The sequence below is a fragment of the Neopelma chrysocephalum genome, unplaced genomic scaffold, assembly GCF_003984885.1.
Source record: "Neopelma chrysocephalum unplaced genomic scaffold, ASM398488v2 Primary Assembly neopelma1_22b, whole genome shotgun sequence".
Lineage (NCBI taxonomy): Eukaryota > Metazoa > Chordata > Aves > Passeriformes > Pipridae > Neopelma > Neopelma chrysocephalum.
The window spans coordinates 22742985-22756179 of record NW_020897690.1 but is presented as its reverse complement, the minus strand read 5'-3'; the positions used below and the strand labels follow the sequence as shown (position 1 = coordinate 22756179).

Here is a 13195-nt window from a genome sequence, read left to right as displayed (position 1 = left end):
GATGAAAAGCATCCTCTTTACCCTGAAGATGAAAGTTACTATGCATTGTTGTGTTCTTGCCCAAAAGGTTCTTATTCCATTATAAAAATAAAAGAGGAAAACAGCAACAAACTCTCAGCCTACAATTTCTATATTCTTCCAAAGAAAAGGAAGTACTTTAGCAAGAATATACTTGTTTCTACCTGCTAGTAGTATTCCAGGATCAAAGGAGGAGAAAAGCAGGAGCAATCCTAAATGGCAATTCTTATAAATCAGACTGCTAATTGAAAGGCATAACCAAATATGTTATCTCTCTACTGTCGTCATTCCTGCTGAATTATCTGGAATAACTGTGAGTGGAAGTTGTGCGCTGTGTACTCTTATTTCAGAGAAGATAGAAGTGCACGAGGATTTTAGGGAGACTATGCAAAAATGGCATTTTGGATGTTAGCAATGGCAGATAGATTTTGAGCTAGAAAGAGAATATATAAGTAGCTAATCTAAGTTTAATTTACCTGTTTGAAGAAATCACTTTTTAAATGGGAGAGAGTCCAGTGCAGCAGGTGGTGGTGATGATAATTTTTTTTCCATGCTTTTTCCCAAGTTTTTATGCTTTTCATTTTACGTAAGATTTTTAGTAAAGTTAGCTTTAGTAAAGTTGTCCATGTTACCTACCTAAATGAAAGAACACTAAAAGCACAACAGTTCCACTCAAAATTATCAGCATGCTGTCTATGTAAGTGTGGGAGTACATATGTGGGTGTATTTACACAGAAAACAGTTTGTTTGGCTTATTTATGTTTGTTACAAGATTTCACATGGGCACCAAGAAAAGAAATATTAAAATGCAAAAAGTGCTCTCTGCTAGAAGACAGTCACTGGCTGTATTCTGTGCCCTTCTTGTACTCACGTCCTTCATGAACCAGATTGAGTAGTCTGGCTGAGGTGATAATTTATTACTTTACTATAATACTGCATATCCCTGAGGAGTAGGTCACATAATTGTCTTCAAACAGAATAATTCGGATAACTGCAATTGTTGCAAAACTTAATATATAATTAAAAATACTTAAAGAGTACTGAAGGCTTGATGGTTTATTTCTTCCTTACATTCTGCAGTTCTGGCACTTTTGCAAAATGTGTGTAAAACGTCACAGGAATTGAGAAGTGTCAGTAACTAGCTGGGTATAGAAGAAGGTATAGAAGAAGTTCTTTATGCTTTGAAGTTCCCTGAGTGCTGGTGCAGCACTTTGAAAAATTCCTTAACGACTGAGTAGCAGTTCTTAAACTAGTGATTTGGGAGTCCCCTGCTAGCACACCAATGATTCAGACAGCAGCATTAAATCAGTTGCTTTAGTTTAAGTACTTCTTGAATGTACATAAAGTCTCACTTTATTGGGAATTGAACTAAGTACCTGCAGTCTGAAAAGCAATAAGTTGTGCACTTAAGCAAAGGTGAATTACTAGTAAAAAGAAAAATTTTTCTCCTGTATGTGCTTTCCGAAAGCTCTTAGCTGTTTGGGTAGAAGGGTGGTACAGCAGTTGTTGAAGCTTCACGTACTGAAGTTACCCATCCTTGGAGAGATCTTTTTTAACAATCCTCAGAAAATAAAGTGACTCACAGAAATACCATAATAAACACTCCTGGAAGACAGAAGAGGCAACACTTCAACACTCTTTCACGGATTCTTTAAATTCCCCTAATCTGTTTAGCAGCTGCACCCTTATTTTCTGACATGGCCTTTAGAAAAAAATGAGATCAGTACTATCAGAGTAGAGTCTACCTTCTGACTGTGTCGATTTCCTACAAGTTGTGTTTAAATATTAAAAGTTTCTTTGTATGCATAGTTTTGTGAATTTGCCTCTCATGGGTTACACTGATAAGAAGACCATTTGATAAATACTTTAACAATTTTAGATTTTATTGTTCTCACTCCATCTCTACAAGCAGAAGGTCAGCCAAAAATATCAGGATCACTGCATGGATGAGCTAGGATATCCTGAGCAAACTTGAACACAAAAAGGAAGCATACAGAAGGTGAAAGCAGGGACAAGTGATCTGGGTAGAATATAGAGGTGCTGTTTGAGCCTGTAGAGGTGCTGTCAGGAGGGGCAAAGCCCACATGAAACAGAATCTGGTCAGGGATGTCAAAAGACGATGATGTACATAGGTGATAAAAGGAAGAATAGGGTAAATGTGGGCCCTCTGCTTAAAAAGATAGGGGACCTGGTGGCATGGGACATGGAAAAAAGGCTGAAGTTCTGAATTCCTCTTAGTTTTAATTGTCAAAACCAGCCTTCAGAAATCTGAAGCCCTGAAGACACGGGAAAACCTGGAGCACAGAAGGTATACTCAATGTGGAAGAGGATCAGGTATTTAATACCTGAATATTTAAGCAAAGTCGACATACATAAGTCCATGGGCCATGACAGGACATCATGTTTGACCAAACTGATCACCTTACATGAAAAAATTACCATCTTGATAGATGAGTGTAGAGCAGTGGGGAGTCAGTAAGGTTACCTAGGTTTCAAAGGGTTTGACTTTCTTTCCTGTATGGTCCTCATAAATAAGCTGATGAAGTATGCATGGGATGAACAGACACAGAGTTGTACTTTAAACTGGCTAAAGGCTGGGCCCAGACTGTGGTGGTCAGTGGTATTAAGTCTAGTTGAAGGTCAGTAACTAGTAGTGTACCCCAGGGGTCAACACTGAGTCCAGTTCTTAACATCTTTATTAATGATCTGGATGATGAGGCAGAGTTTACCCTCAGCAAGTTTGTTGATGACACAACACTGGGAAGAGAGGTTACCAGGCCACGGGTTGTGATGCCATCCAGAGGAACCTAGACAGGCTGGAGAAATACACGGGAACTTCATGAAGTTCAACAAGGGTAAGTGTGAGGTCATGGACCTGGGGAAGAACAAACTGAGGCACCAGTATATAAGAGGGGCTTACTAGCTGGAAAGTGAAACACAAAGAAGGCTGGTGATGTCCTGGGTTGCTTTAGAAGCATTGTTACAGATGAACTGTGTAACCTGCCCAACAGATTTGGACAACCTGAATATAAAGAAGTGTGTACAGATAGATACAAAGCAATATAAAGCCAACAGATGAAAAGATAAAGAGATAAATAAAGAAATAAAGCTTATGTGGGAGAAATGAATACACAGAAGATTTCATTGGTCACAGAAGCATGGAATAATGGAATGTTTCCTCAGGAGTAAAGAGAAAACTATCTTAAATTTAAAGAATAATAAGACTTTTCTCTTTAAAAATATTTAATTTGATGTGTATTTTTCTTTTTTTTTTTAATTTACATTGGTATAAATAACTTTGTTTTAACATTTTATGTATATGAATATATTTTTTCTCTTGGTATAAAACTAGTATCCTCCTAAAATTTAAATATTGCTTCTCATATTTCTGACTCTGTTCTAAAATGCCATAATGGTATGGAGAATGCTTTCTTAGCAATCAATTTAATTTTCTTGAAAAAAAATCAGAACAAAGACTGATTTTGTGCCTGCAGATGCTGATGTATGCTGTCCCAAACCGAAAAGAGAAAAGATAGGCTAGAAGAGGTAGAATCTCTGTTTCTATTAATTTTCCTTGGTCAGCTGGTGAAATCAGAGAGTGTACATTTGTCCAATAATATTAGCAGAAAGTAGAAAAATCTTTCTTCCCAGACATCTCTTCAGTGAGTGCTGTGTTCCAGGTTTATTAAAGGAGGCATTTGTAAACTTCAGAAATCCAAAATCATCCAACACCATTCAGATCTTCTAAATAGTGTGCACCTCCTTTGCTGTAAAGAAGAGAAAGAAAATTCGAAATAAAACAAGTGAAGCAAGTGAATTTGTGCTTTCTTAGAGGAAATTTTGTCTTTCACCTGAATTTCTTCCAAATAAGAAAAGACCACTTGCCGATACAGGCAGGATGGCAGGCTCACTAGAATATAAGAATCTCACTGGTTCTGATTCTCTTTCTTCCATTTTTAGGCATTATATGATGTCTCTAATGGAACACTGTATCTATCACTTCAGGTTTGCAGTTTCTGTCTACTTTGGATATATCAGACTGAAGGAGAACATTATTTCTAATTAATTTTCAGATTTTTTCATAATAAATATTTAAACCTTGCATAAAGTCTTTTTATCTGTCGTGATAGGCAGTCATTCTTTGTTCGTAGTATATTTCTGATTGTGATATGCTGACATGTCAAGGATAGTTCTTTAGTATCACATTACGCAAGCCCCAGCAAGACTCTGACCCTCTCATGAGCCAAAGAAAGGGAATAAAAGACAAGGGAAAAAAATGTTGCTATTCCTTTTTGATAGGTTAGGAAACTGAAGGAAAATCTGCCAAAACAGCGCATGATCATACAGCAGTAAATGATTTATCAGACTATTAATCACCTCAAAATTATGTTCCGGTTGACAGACAAGTCTTTTCTTTTTTCTTTACATTTTTACTTACTGTATTTTTGGAATTTAAAGAACATTTTAGTCAGAACTAAAACTCAGCTGAGAAAACAAAGCATTTTTCTGATGTTCTACTGCAAACACTCTTGTATTCCCATCTCTTTGTTTTTGCTCCTAAGACAGAGGAGCAGGCTGCTCTGCTCTCCTGATACACAGACAACTGCAGTCAGCACCATACACTAAATAAAGCTTTCAGTTGTTTCAAGTAGTTTCCTTTCCTTCAAGACACAGATTGTTTTCAACATCGAGTCAATTTGTGGGAAATGAAAAATCGTTTTGTAACCTCACTGAGAAGACCAAGACCCGGTTATACTTTATGAAGAAGAGACGTATGTCAGTGTGTAATTTAAAATATACTGTGAGACCTTCTGTGGGCTCAGAAATTATTTTCGAAGTCATAGCTTAAAAAAGTTGTTTGCTTCCTTTTTCTTTGGATGTCTCTTTTTACGTGAAGAACATCATCAGACTTCAGGCAGTCTAAAGGAAAGCAGAGCTTTTGCTTCTATATATCCAAGGGAAGCTATATGTTATCAATCTTGATCATTTGACAGGAAAATAAGCTTAAAACAGTTTTTGCTTTCACTATCATTCTCTGAAGAAAATTTATGGTACTGCTATGGTGAATCTAAAGCTGTTTCTCTGCTTTCTATTTTGTTCTGTTTCTGCTTAATACAATTGTATTCCTCTTTCTTGTGTATTTGCCTTTTAGTAAGTCTGGTTTTTTCTCCTTGTGCTAGACATTTAGTTTTGTCCTTTTGGTAATATAGATTAAAATGTCACTGCAGACAGAAGTCTCAGACTGAATTGAGAGTAAGTAACAGTTAGACTCATCCTGAATTTTAACAACAGAATATATTTGTGTCAGAAAATGCAATTTTTCTAAACCAAGCTCCACTGAATTTGACCAAATTTTTGGGGGGAAGTTGTGCAATGCTCTGACGAGCAATTATAGCAATAATTGAATGTTCTTACTTTTATCTGACTTTGTTATCAAATATCTAGAGGGACTAGATTAAATCCAAGGTTTTCTTTCAATCTGATATCATTAAGAATAAATAAATAACCAAATAAATAAATAAACACATTTCTTTAAATATTTTACTAGTATAGATGCATGTGGTACTTAAATGATGTGTCTTAAAGCACAGTACAGTAGAAAACATCAGCTTTCAAAGTTTTGAACAAATACATGAACAACAAAGATGCCGACTTCATGGGAGCCTTTAAAATACCAAAACAGACATAAAACAATCAACCAAAGTGAGGAGAAAATAAGAGAAAAAAATTTATCCGACTGAAAGAACTGGGCCTTTTCTTAATCTCAGCAAACACCATAACATCAATAAATCTGACGAAAATATTCCAACTAATATAACAATATGAAGGTGTAAGGATTTCTCTGAGAGACTAGAAACTACTTTGAAATGTGTGCTCTTGCTCCATGAAACAATGCTTTTGAAGACTTTTGCTTAATGTGTCTATATAAGAAAAAGAAAGATGTAAATATGAAAGAAGGGGTCTGCTTTGTTGCCACTTTTCAACTAAACATTGATTAAAAAATACATAATTCAAGCAAGAGTTATTTTTACCACTGTCACTCTATTATCTCGTTTCCAATGTACCATGAAAATGTTACAGCAGTTCGATGACAATAGCCTATATATGAAGAGACATCAGTTAATCTTGAAACTTGTAAGTCTAAAAAATTGTTATCAAAAGAAGAAATAAGAAAAATTGCATGAGACTCCATTATACTATAATTTGAAAAAGTAATAGAAACCCTCAAGTCAAGGCCACTCCGACTTATAAATATTTATAAATCAAGATTTTGCTTTAATGGGAGCAGTGTGACTATTTTAATTTTGTGAATCTGAAGTACACAGTCCCCTAGCTCTTAAAAAATATTAAATGATAGCATAATATATTCCACTTCTTCACATTATGAATGCTGGATGCCTTGTTTTAGTTTCTCTAGTGTGCATTGACTTTCATGTATCCAAATATGTGTGTGTGCTTTTATACTTTTGGTTTTGAGAAATACCGAAGTAAAAAGACTTAGAATCAACTATTGTCAGAAATTTGTTTCCTGACTTCTTTCTAACTAGCTGCATTGCTGGCTTGTGGGTATGAGTGAAGCTCTGATGAATCTTTTTTAGTTGTTTTTCATTTCTGTTTTGGCTTTGTGTAGCTTTTATTACTTTCATTTGAATACTGTCTTCATTAGTTTCTTCCACATTGTGCTAAGGTTTCACACGACACAATCATCTTCCAAAGCTGAGTTGAATTAGTTTTGTAATGCATGCATACACTTCAAGCGAGCTGTGTTCTGTGTTGTTTTTATTTAAAATAACTTATTTGTGTTGGTCTAGATAAACAAAGTAATTTAAACTAAGGAATAACTTACAGGATGAGTAAGACAGAAGTATTTTAAAAATAAAGTTGTAACAATCACAGAATCACAGAATGGTCTCTTCTTAATGAAAAAAAATCTTTGTTATTATAATATTGACTTTCTTTTCCCAAGGGTTTGATAACCCATGCTTTCTTTTTCTAACTAATATATCAAAAACATGCTTCAAATTGGTAAAAATTTTCTAAGAAAACTTAAAACATTCTAACAATGATAGTTACTGCAGTAGTCTGTCTCTGATTTCACTTTATAGCATGTGCTGCTTTTTCACTGCTTATACATTCCACGTGCACTTTTAAAAATGTGTAATGAGTGCTACGATGCACCTAGGGACTATGACTCCTGAATTTTACATGGTTAAGGAAATAAAATAAAAACATAATAACCTTACTTGTTTTTTACTTTCTTTTAAATTCTTCTCAGTAAATAAAAATTATGATGACATGCAGGAGTGGGAGGTATGACAATTGAATAGCTACTCTTGCTACATTTTACATGGAATCATAGAACCATGGAATCATAGAATGCATAAGGGGTTGGAAGGGACCTTAAAGATCATTTTGTCCCAACCCCCATTGCCATGGGCAGGAACACCTTCCACTAGACCAAGTTTCTCAAGACCTTTATCCAACCTGGTTTTGAACACTGCCAGCTTGGGGCATCCATAACTTCCCTGGGCAACCTGTTCCAGTATCTCACCATTCTCACACAGTAAAGAATTTCTTCCTAATATTTTACCTAAATTTCCCCTTTTTCAATTTGTACCCATTACTCCTTGTCCTATGCTACAGTGCCTGACAAACAGTCCCTCTCTGGCTTCCCTGTAGGCCCCCTTCAGATACTGGAAGGTTGCTATGAGGTCTCCACGCAACCTTCTCTTCTCCAAGCTGAACAACCCCAGCTTTCTCAGCCTATCTTTGTAGGGGAGGTGATCCGGTCTTATCAATTTTGTGGCTTTCCTCTGGACTTGCTCCTACAGTTCCACATCCTTCTTAATTTGGGGACACCAGAACTGTACACAATACTCCAGATGGGGTCTCACAAGAGCAGAGGAGAGGGGTAGAATCACTTCCTGCAACCTGCTGGCCACGCTCCTTTTGATACGGCCCAGGATTTGGTTTGGCTTTCTGGGCTGTGAGCACACACTGCTCAGGTTGAGCCAGCTCAGATTGAGTTTTTAATCAACCATCACCCCCAAGTCTTTCTCAACTGAGCTGCTTTCAATCACTTCTCCATCCAACCTGTATGTGTCTCTGGGATTGCCCCAAGCCAGGTGTAGAACCTTGTGCTTCGCTCTGTTGAACTTCATGAAGTTTCCATCAGCCCACCTCTCAGCATGTCAAGGTCCCTCTGGATGGCATCTCATTCCTCCAGTGTGTGAACTGTACCACACAGCTTGGTGTCATCAGTGAACTTGTTGAGGGTGCACTTGATCCATGTCGCTGACAAAAGTGTTGAACAGTATTGGCCCCAATATCAACCTCTGAGGAACACCACTCATCGCTGGTCTCCATGAGGACAATGAGCCATTGACTGCAACTCTTTGCATGCAACCATCCAGCCAGTTCTTTATCCACTGAGTGATCCATCTGTCAGGTCCATGTCTCTCCAATTTAGAGGCAAGGATGTTGTGCGGGACAGTATGAAATGCTTTGTGTAAGTCCAGGTAGATGATGTCTGTTGGTCTGACCCTATCTATCAACTCCATAGCCCCACCACAGAAGGTCACCAAATTTGTCAGGTATGATTTTCCCTTTATAAAGTCATATTGGCTGTTACCAATTACCCCTTTGTCTTCCACGTGCCTTAGCATAATTTCCAGGAGAATCTATTCTGTGATCTAGCCTGGCACAGAGGTGAGACTGACTGGTCTGTAGTTCCTCGAATGTTCTGCTTTCCCTTTTTTAAAATTAGAGGCTATATTTCCCTTTTTCCAGTCATCAGGGATTTCACTTAACTGCCATGATTTTTCAAAAATGATGGATAGTGGCTTAGCAACTCCACCTGCCAGCTCCCCCAGGACTCACAAATGAATCTGATTGTGTCCCATGGACTTGTGCACATTTAGGTTCCTTAGACGGTCTCAAACCTGATCCTCTGCAACAGTGGGCTTAGGGTCTTCATTCTCCCACTCTCTGCATCTGCCTTTCTTGACTTGGGCAGCGTGGTTAGAGCACTTGCCACTGAAGATGTATAAAGAATGTGATCTCTATGATATTGTTCTTTCTCTAGAATCTAAATGAGCATATTTTTTTAGACTCTAGAAAGTTTGCAGTAAATGATGCCGACACATTTTATTTTAGGAATTTGTGAAATCATAGTTACATACACATCTGTTGAAAATCTGCTAAGGATTGCCTGATAGGAATATTTTTATATAGTGCCCTATTTATGAGCTTCCTTGCTGATTGCATTTTAAGAGAATGTCTTCCTGCACAGATGACATTCAGTTTTCTAATTTGTTCTTAAAAAGACAATCCTTTTTAGAGATTTATTTGCTTAAGATAATGAGGTAGGATTACAGAGGAATTAACTTCAATGCTATTAAGTGGGTTGTTTTTTTCCCCTTGGGTCTAGACTTATGCTTTCAGTTTGAAAGTAAGCTGAGATTTATTTTTCCTAGGCTACAAAACAAATTCAAGACCAGAAGACAAAAAGGCAGCTGAAGTAGTAATTCTTCAGAAGAATTAAGACACCAGTGTCTTTCAGGTATGTTGGTTTTGGAAATGCTGTTAATTTTTTATTAATCTTACTGCTATGTATGAGAGTAATGGTGAGTACTTTTGAACACCAGTGACTATTTCACATCTTCAGCTGTAGTTGATTTGAAACGAAAATCCAAAATACACCTTTGTCTTTTTCTTTTCTTTTTTTTTTTTATAAGCATGAGGCATTGGTTTTAAATGTCCTTCTCTTTTATCTGACACTATTTTTCTGTCTAGAAAATTAGATATAGCCAGATGCAAAGTAAAAAAGCTGTGTTCTTTCCGACTTAACAATCACAGTTTTCTTCATGTGCCATAGTTACTGTGAAAAATTTCCAAATAAGAAAGTTCAGGAAAAAGCTGTAAAAACTTTCCATTTTGTATGCAATATAGATTGCTATGTTTTAAATAGGTAAAATAAATATTTCTATCAGCTAGATGTTAAAGAGCATGATATAGAAATAAATTGTGAATAGAAAGTCATCAGTAAGTAGAGTGAGTAATGGAGGATAAGCTAAGGAAAATCATCACTGTCTTACCACAGGTGTAAAAATAGCCTTTAACACTGTTTTTCAGTTACAAAATATTTGAATTCAGTAAGTGGGATTTCACTTTTGTAAATGTACAAAACAAGCTTGTGAGGAACTAAGTAAATGGAGTTGATGTTAATTTCATTTTAGGTCTAGTTATCATTTAGCACGTTAAACAGAGCTTAAACAGAGCAAATTATGTGTTCTTACATTCAAAAAAATGCTGGAGATCAGAAAGCATAATTTCTATTACATTTAGGAAATATTTGTGTGTAGCTTAATTTTCATGGGACTCCTTTGAACCCTAGTTTTCTCTTTCATTCAATATATTGAGTTTCAAAGAATAAGGGTTTTTCTCTTAGAGAAGGCATTTTCTCACAACAGTAATACTGAAATTCTGCTCTCTTTCATTACTTCAATCCTCACCTGAAGCTGCCTTCTTTTTGCACGAGATGTGTCTCATCAGCACAGACCGTTGTCTCTTCTTCCATCAGACATGTGCAATTTTTTCATGTTAGACCTGATAGTAAGACCATGTAGAACTTTTAGCTAGTGACACAGACATCTTGTGGCTTGTTAAGTAATGCAAGTCTACAGCGTGATACACAGATTTTGTCCAAAAATATATTTTCCACTTAAAAAACCCCAACCCCAAACCTGACGAAGACTGCTGATCTCTAGGATTCTTTCCCTTTCTTTTGCTTTAGATGTTTAATAACAAGTTTCCAGCCTTTGGGGTTGAGAAGTTGAGTTCTGCAAAATATCTTTGTATAATATCATTCACAATGAATAGATTCAAAGCACCTTCTTGCCTCCTAGCGTTTGTAACCACCAATACCTCTCTTTTATTGTCAGTCTTGTTTCCCTGAAGAAACAATATTTGAAGTTCTGTAATAAACGACAAGAGAGAAATCATCAAATATATTTTCACATATTTAACCTATTATTCTCTTATCTGGTAGAATACCTAAATTTTGTAGTGGAAAAATGACTTTAACATTGTTGTTGAACTTTTGGTGATGCTCTACACATGTGCCAGTGACATCTGGGAATAATGTTTTCTGATAAATGGAAAGTCTCCATTGCCTTTTCCTGACTCCTACTGAGATACATATGTGTTCCTTGGGGCACACTTTGTCTTGCAGATTGTATTTGATTTGTAGTCCGAGGATAGAAGCTTATCGTATCAGTGTTAAATACATGTAGCTGTCAGAAGCATGATAAGGCAATATATTTATATTCAACCATTAGGAAAAATGTGTAAATAAAAACAGATCTCATTTTACTGGGTTTTACTGAAGCAAGGCACCAAGTAAAATATTGAATATCTTTTAATCAGTGTGTTTTAGCTTCAGATGTACTTGTGGCATTGATGTATTTTTGCCTAGCCTGATCCTTAAATGTTCCCATGCACTGTCCATTATTATATATTTTTTAAGCCATTATAAAATCTTCACTTTCATTAATGGAGAAATAATTGTAAAACTGCAGGAAAAAAGTAATATATTATGAGGAAATACAAAAGAAGCAAAACATATCTGCCCTTTCTCATTCAATCTTCCAGATTGTTTATTCTTGTTCAGTTTAGTATTTCTGTCATTTTTGAGGGTTATATGACGGACAGGTTAGCGTCTGATTTCAAATGGATTTTAAATGGATTATTTAATCTGCAGCTCAAAATCTCTGACATTTTATGGAATGGTGTTATGGTCAGGTTACTCAATTTACTTCAAATCACTTGATTATGGTAGTTTCCATGGTAAACATCGTCCTTCGTGTCAGAGAGGACTCTGGCTTTGCCATGTGACAGCCTATATATTATACAGTAATTAGAATAAGGGAGAGATAATTTTTGTAGCAAATAATTACTCTCCAAATATATCCTTCCTCAAAGTCTTCACATTAGATTTTAAAAAATGATTTTATGTTTATCTGATATCATACTTTAATATCTCCTCCCAGTGATATAGACCTTCTTGAGCAAGCAGTGCAAGGAATTACTAACGAAGTCCATGATGATGCTTTTAAAATAGTCTGCCTTGCTGATTTAATAAACCCTAGTGCAATAAATTAATGAAAGGGGCTCTATACCAGATAAGTGAAACTTTTACATGTAACTTGTGTATCCATGTTAGGTTGCTCCATACCTAATAGTCCAACATTTCTCTGTTCCAAACTTAGTGATTTAGTTTTGTTTCTCTGATTTAGAATGAAGTTACCTGGTTCGACCAGTGCTCCTATGCATATTTTGTCTTTATATATGGTTGTACACACATGAAGCATGTATACAATTTTGTCTAAGGTACTAATGCATACTGCATTCTTTTGATGTATTTACCTTTTAAAATTGCTACATGTTAATAGTTTATATATGGAGCACTCTGAATTTTTATAACCTTCTGCATGTCTGTGTGAAAACCTGACTTGATAAATGCAAATGGAAGTCTAAGAGCTACCTTGTCACATATATATATTTGTGATGGGGCTAAAGGAACTCTCAGCCTTCTTGCAAGGTTGAAATGAAGAACTGATATTCAGTGTTGCTAAATGTTGGCCTTACTTTTCAAGATATAAACTGGGAAATGAATTGCCTAAAGTAATGTATTTTTAGTCGTCACTGGATTTTAGCCTACCTAAGTACTGCAAGACTAATAGGCATTTTACTTCCCTGAAAATTCAGAAACACTGCAGAATGTTTTGAGTGTTTTTTCAAATGGAGTTGAAAAACATTTTATAGTTGATTGAAGCTTACAAAAAAAGAGCCAACTTAGATTTTGAATATATGAAAAATATATTCTGAGCTTTTCAAGGTTTTCGACTCTGAAAGTAATTTTAAAAACTGCAATTATTTAGGAAAAAAATCACAAAATCATTTCTTACTTCAAAATCTGTATAAACAGATCAACATTTTTCTCAGGCTTAAGAGGATTTGATTATGTTTGAAATAATGATGTAAAAGGCAAAGGCACTTTATCAGAAACATATCACCCTCTATGTCTTGAAAAAATAAAAAGTATTTTGAGACCATTTCAGATTGATCATGAGGGTCAGAAATTTTTAATAGTTTGATTGTGTAGCAACCACAATAC

The 13195-nt window shown here is 35.8% G+C and overlaps 1 long non-coding RNA gene across 1 annotated transcript in view; it reads left to right on the top strand.

Annotated features, from left to right (window-relative positions):
• The window catches only part of LOC113964962, a 201070-nt gene extending 191488 nt beyond the window's left edge, over positions 1-9582 (top strand). The window contains exon 3 of the long non-coding RNA XR_003533364.1: positions 9495-9582. This is a non-coding gene — a long non-coding RNA (uncharacterized LOC113964962). The remainder of the gene's footprint in view (positions 1-9494) is intronic.
• Positions 9583-13195: the final 3613 nt, after the last annotated feature.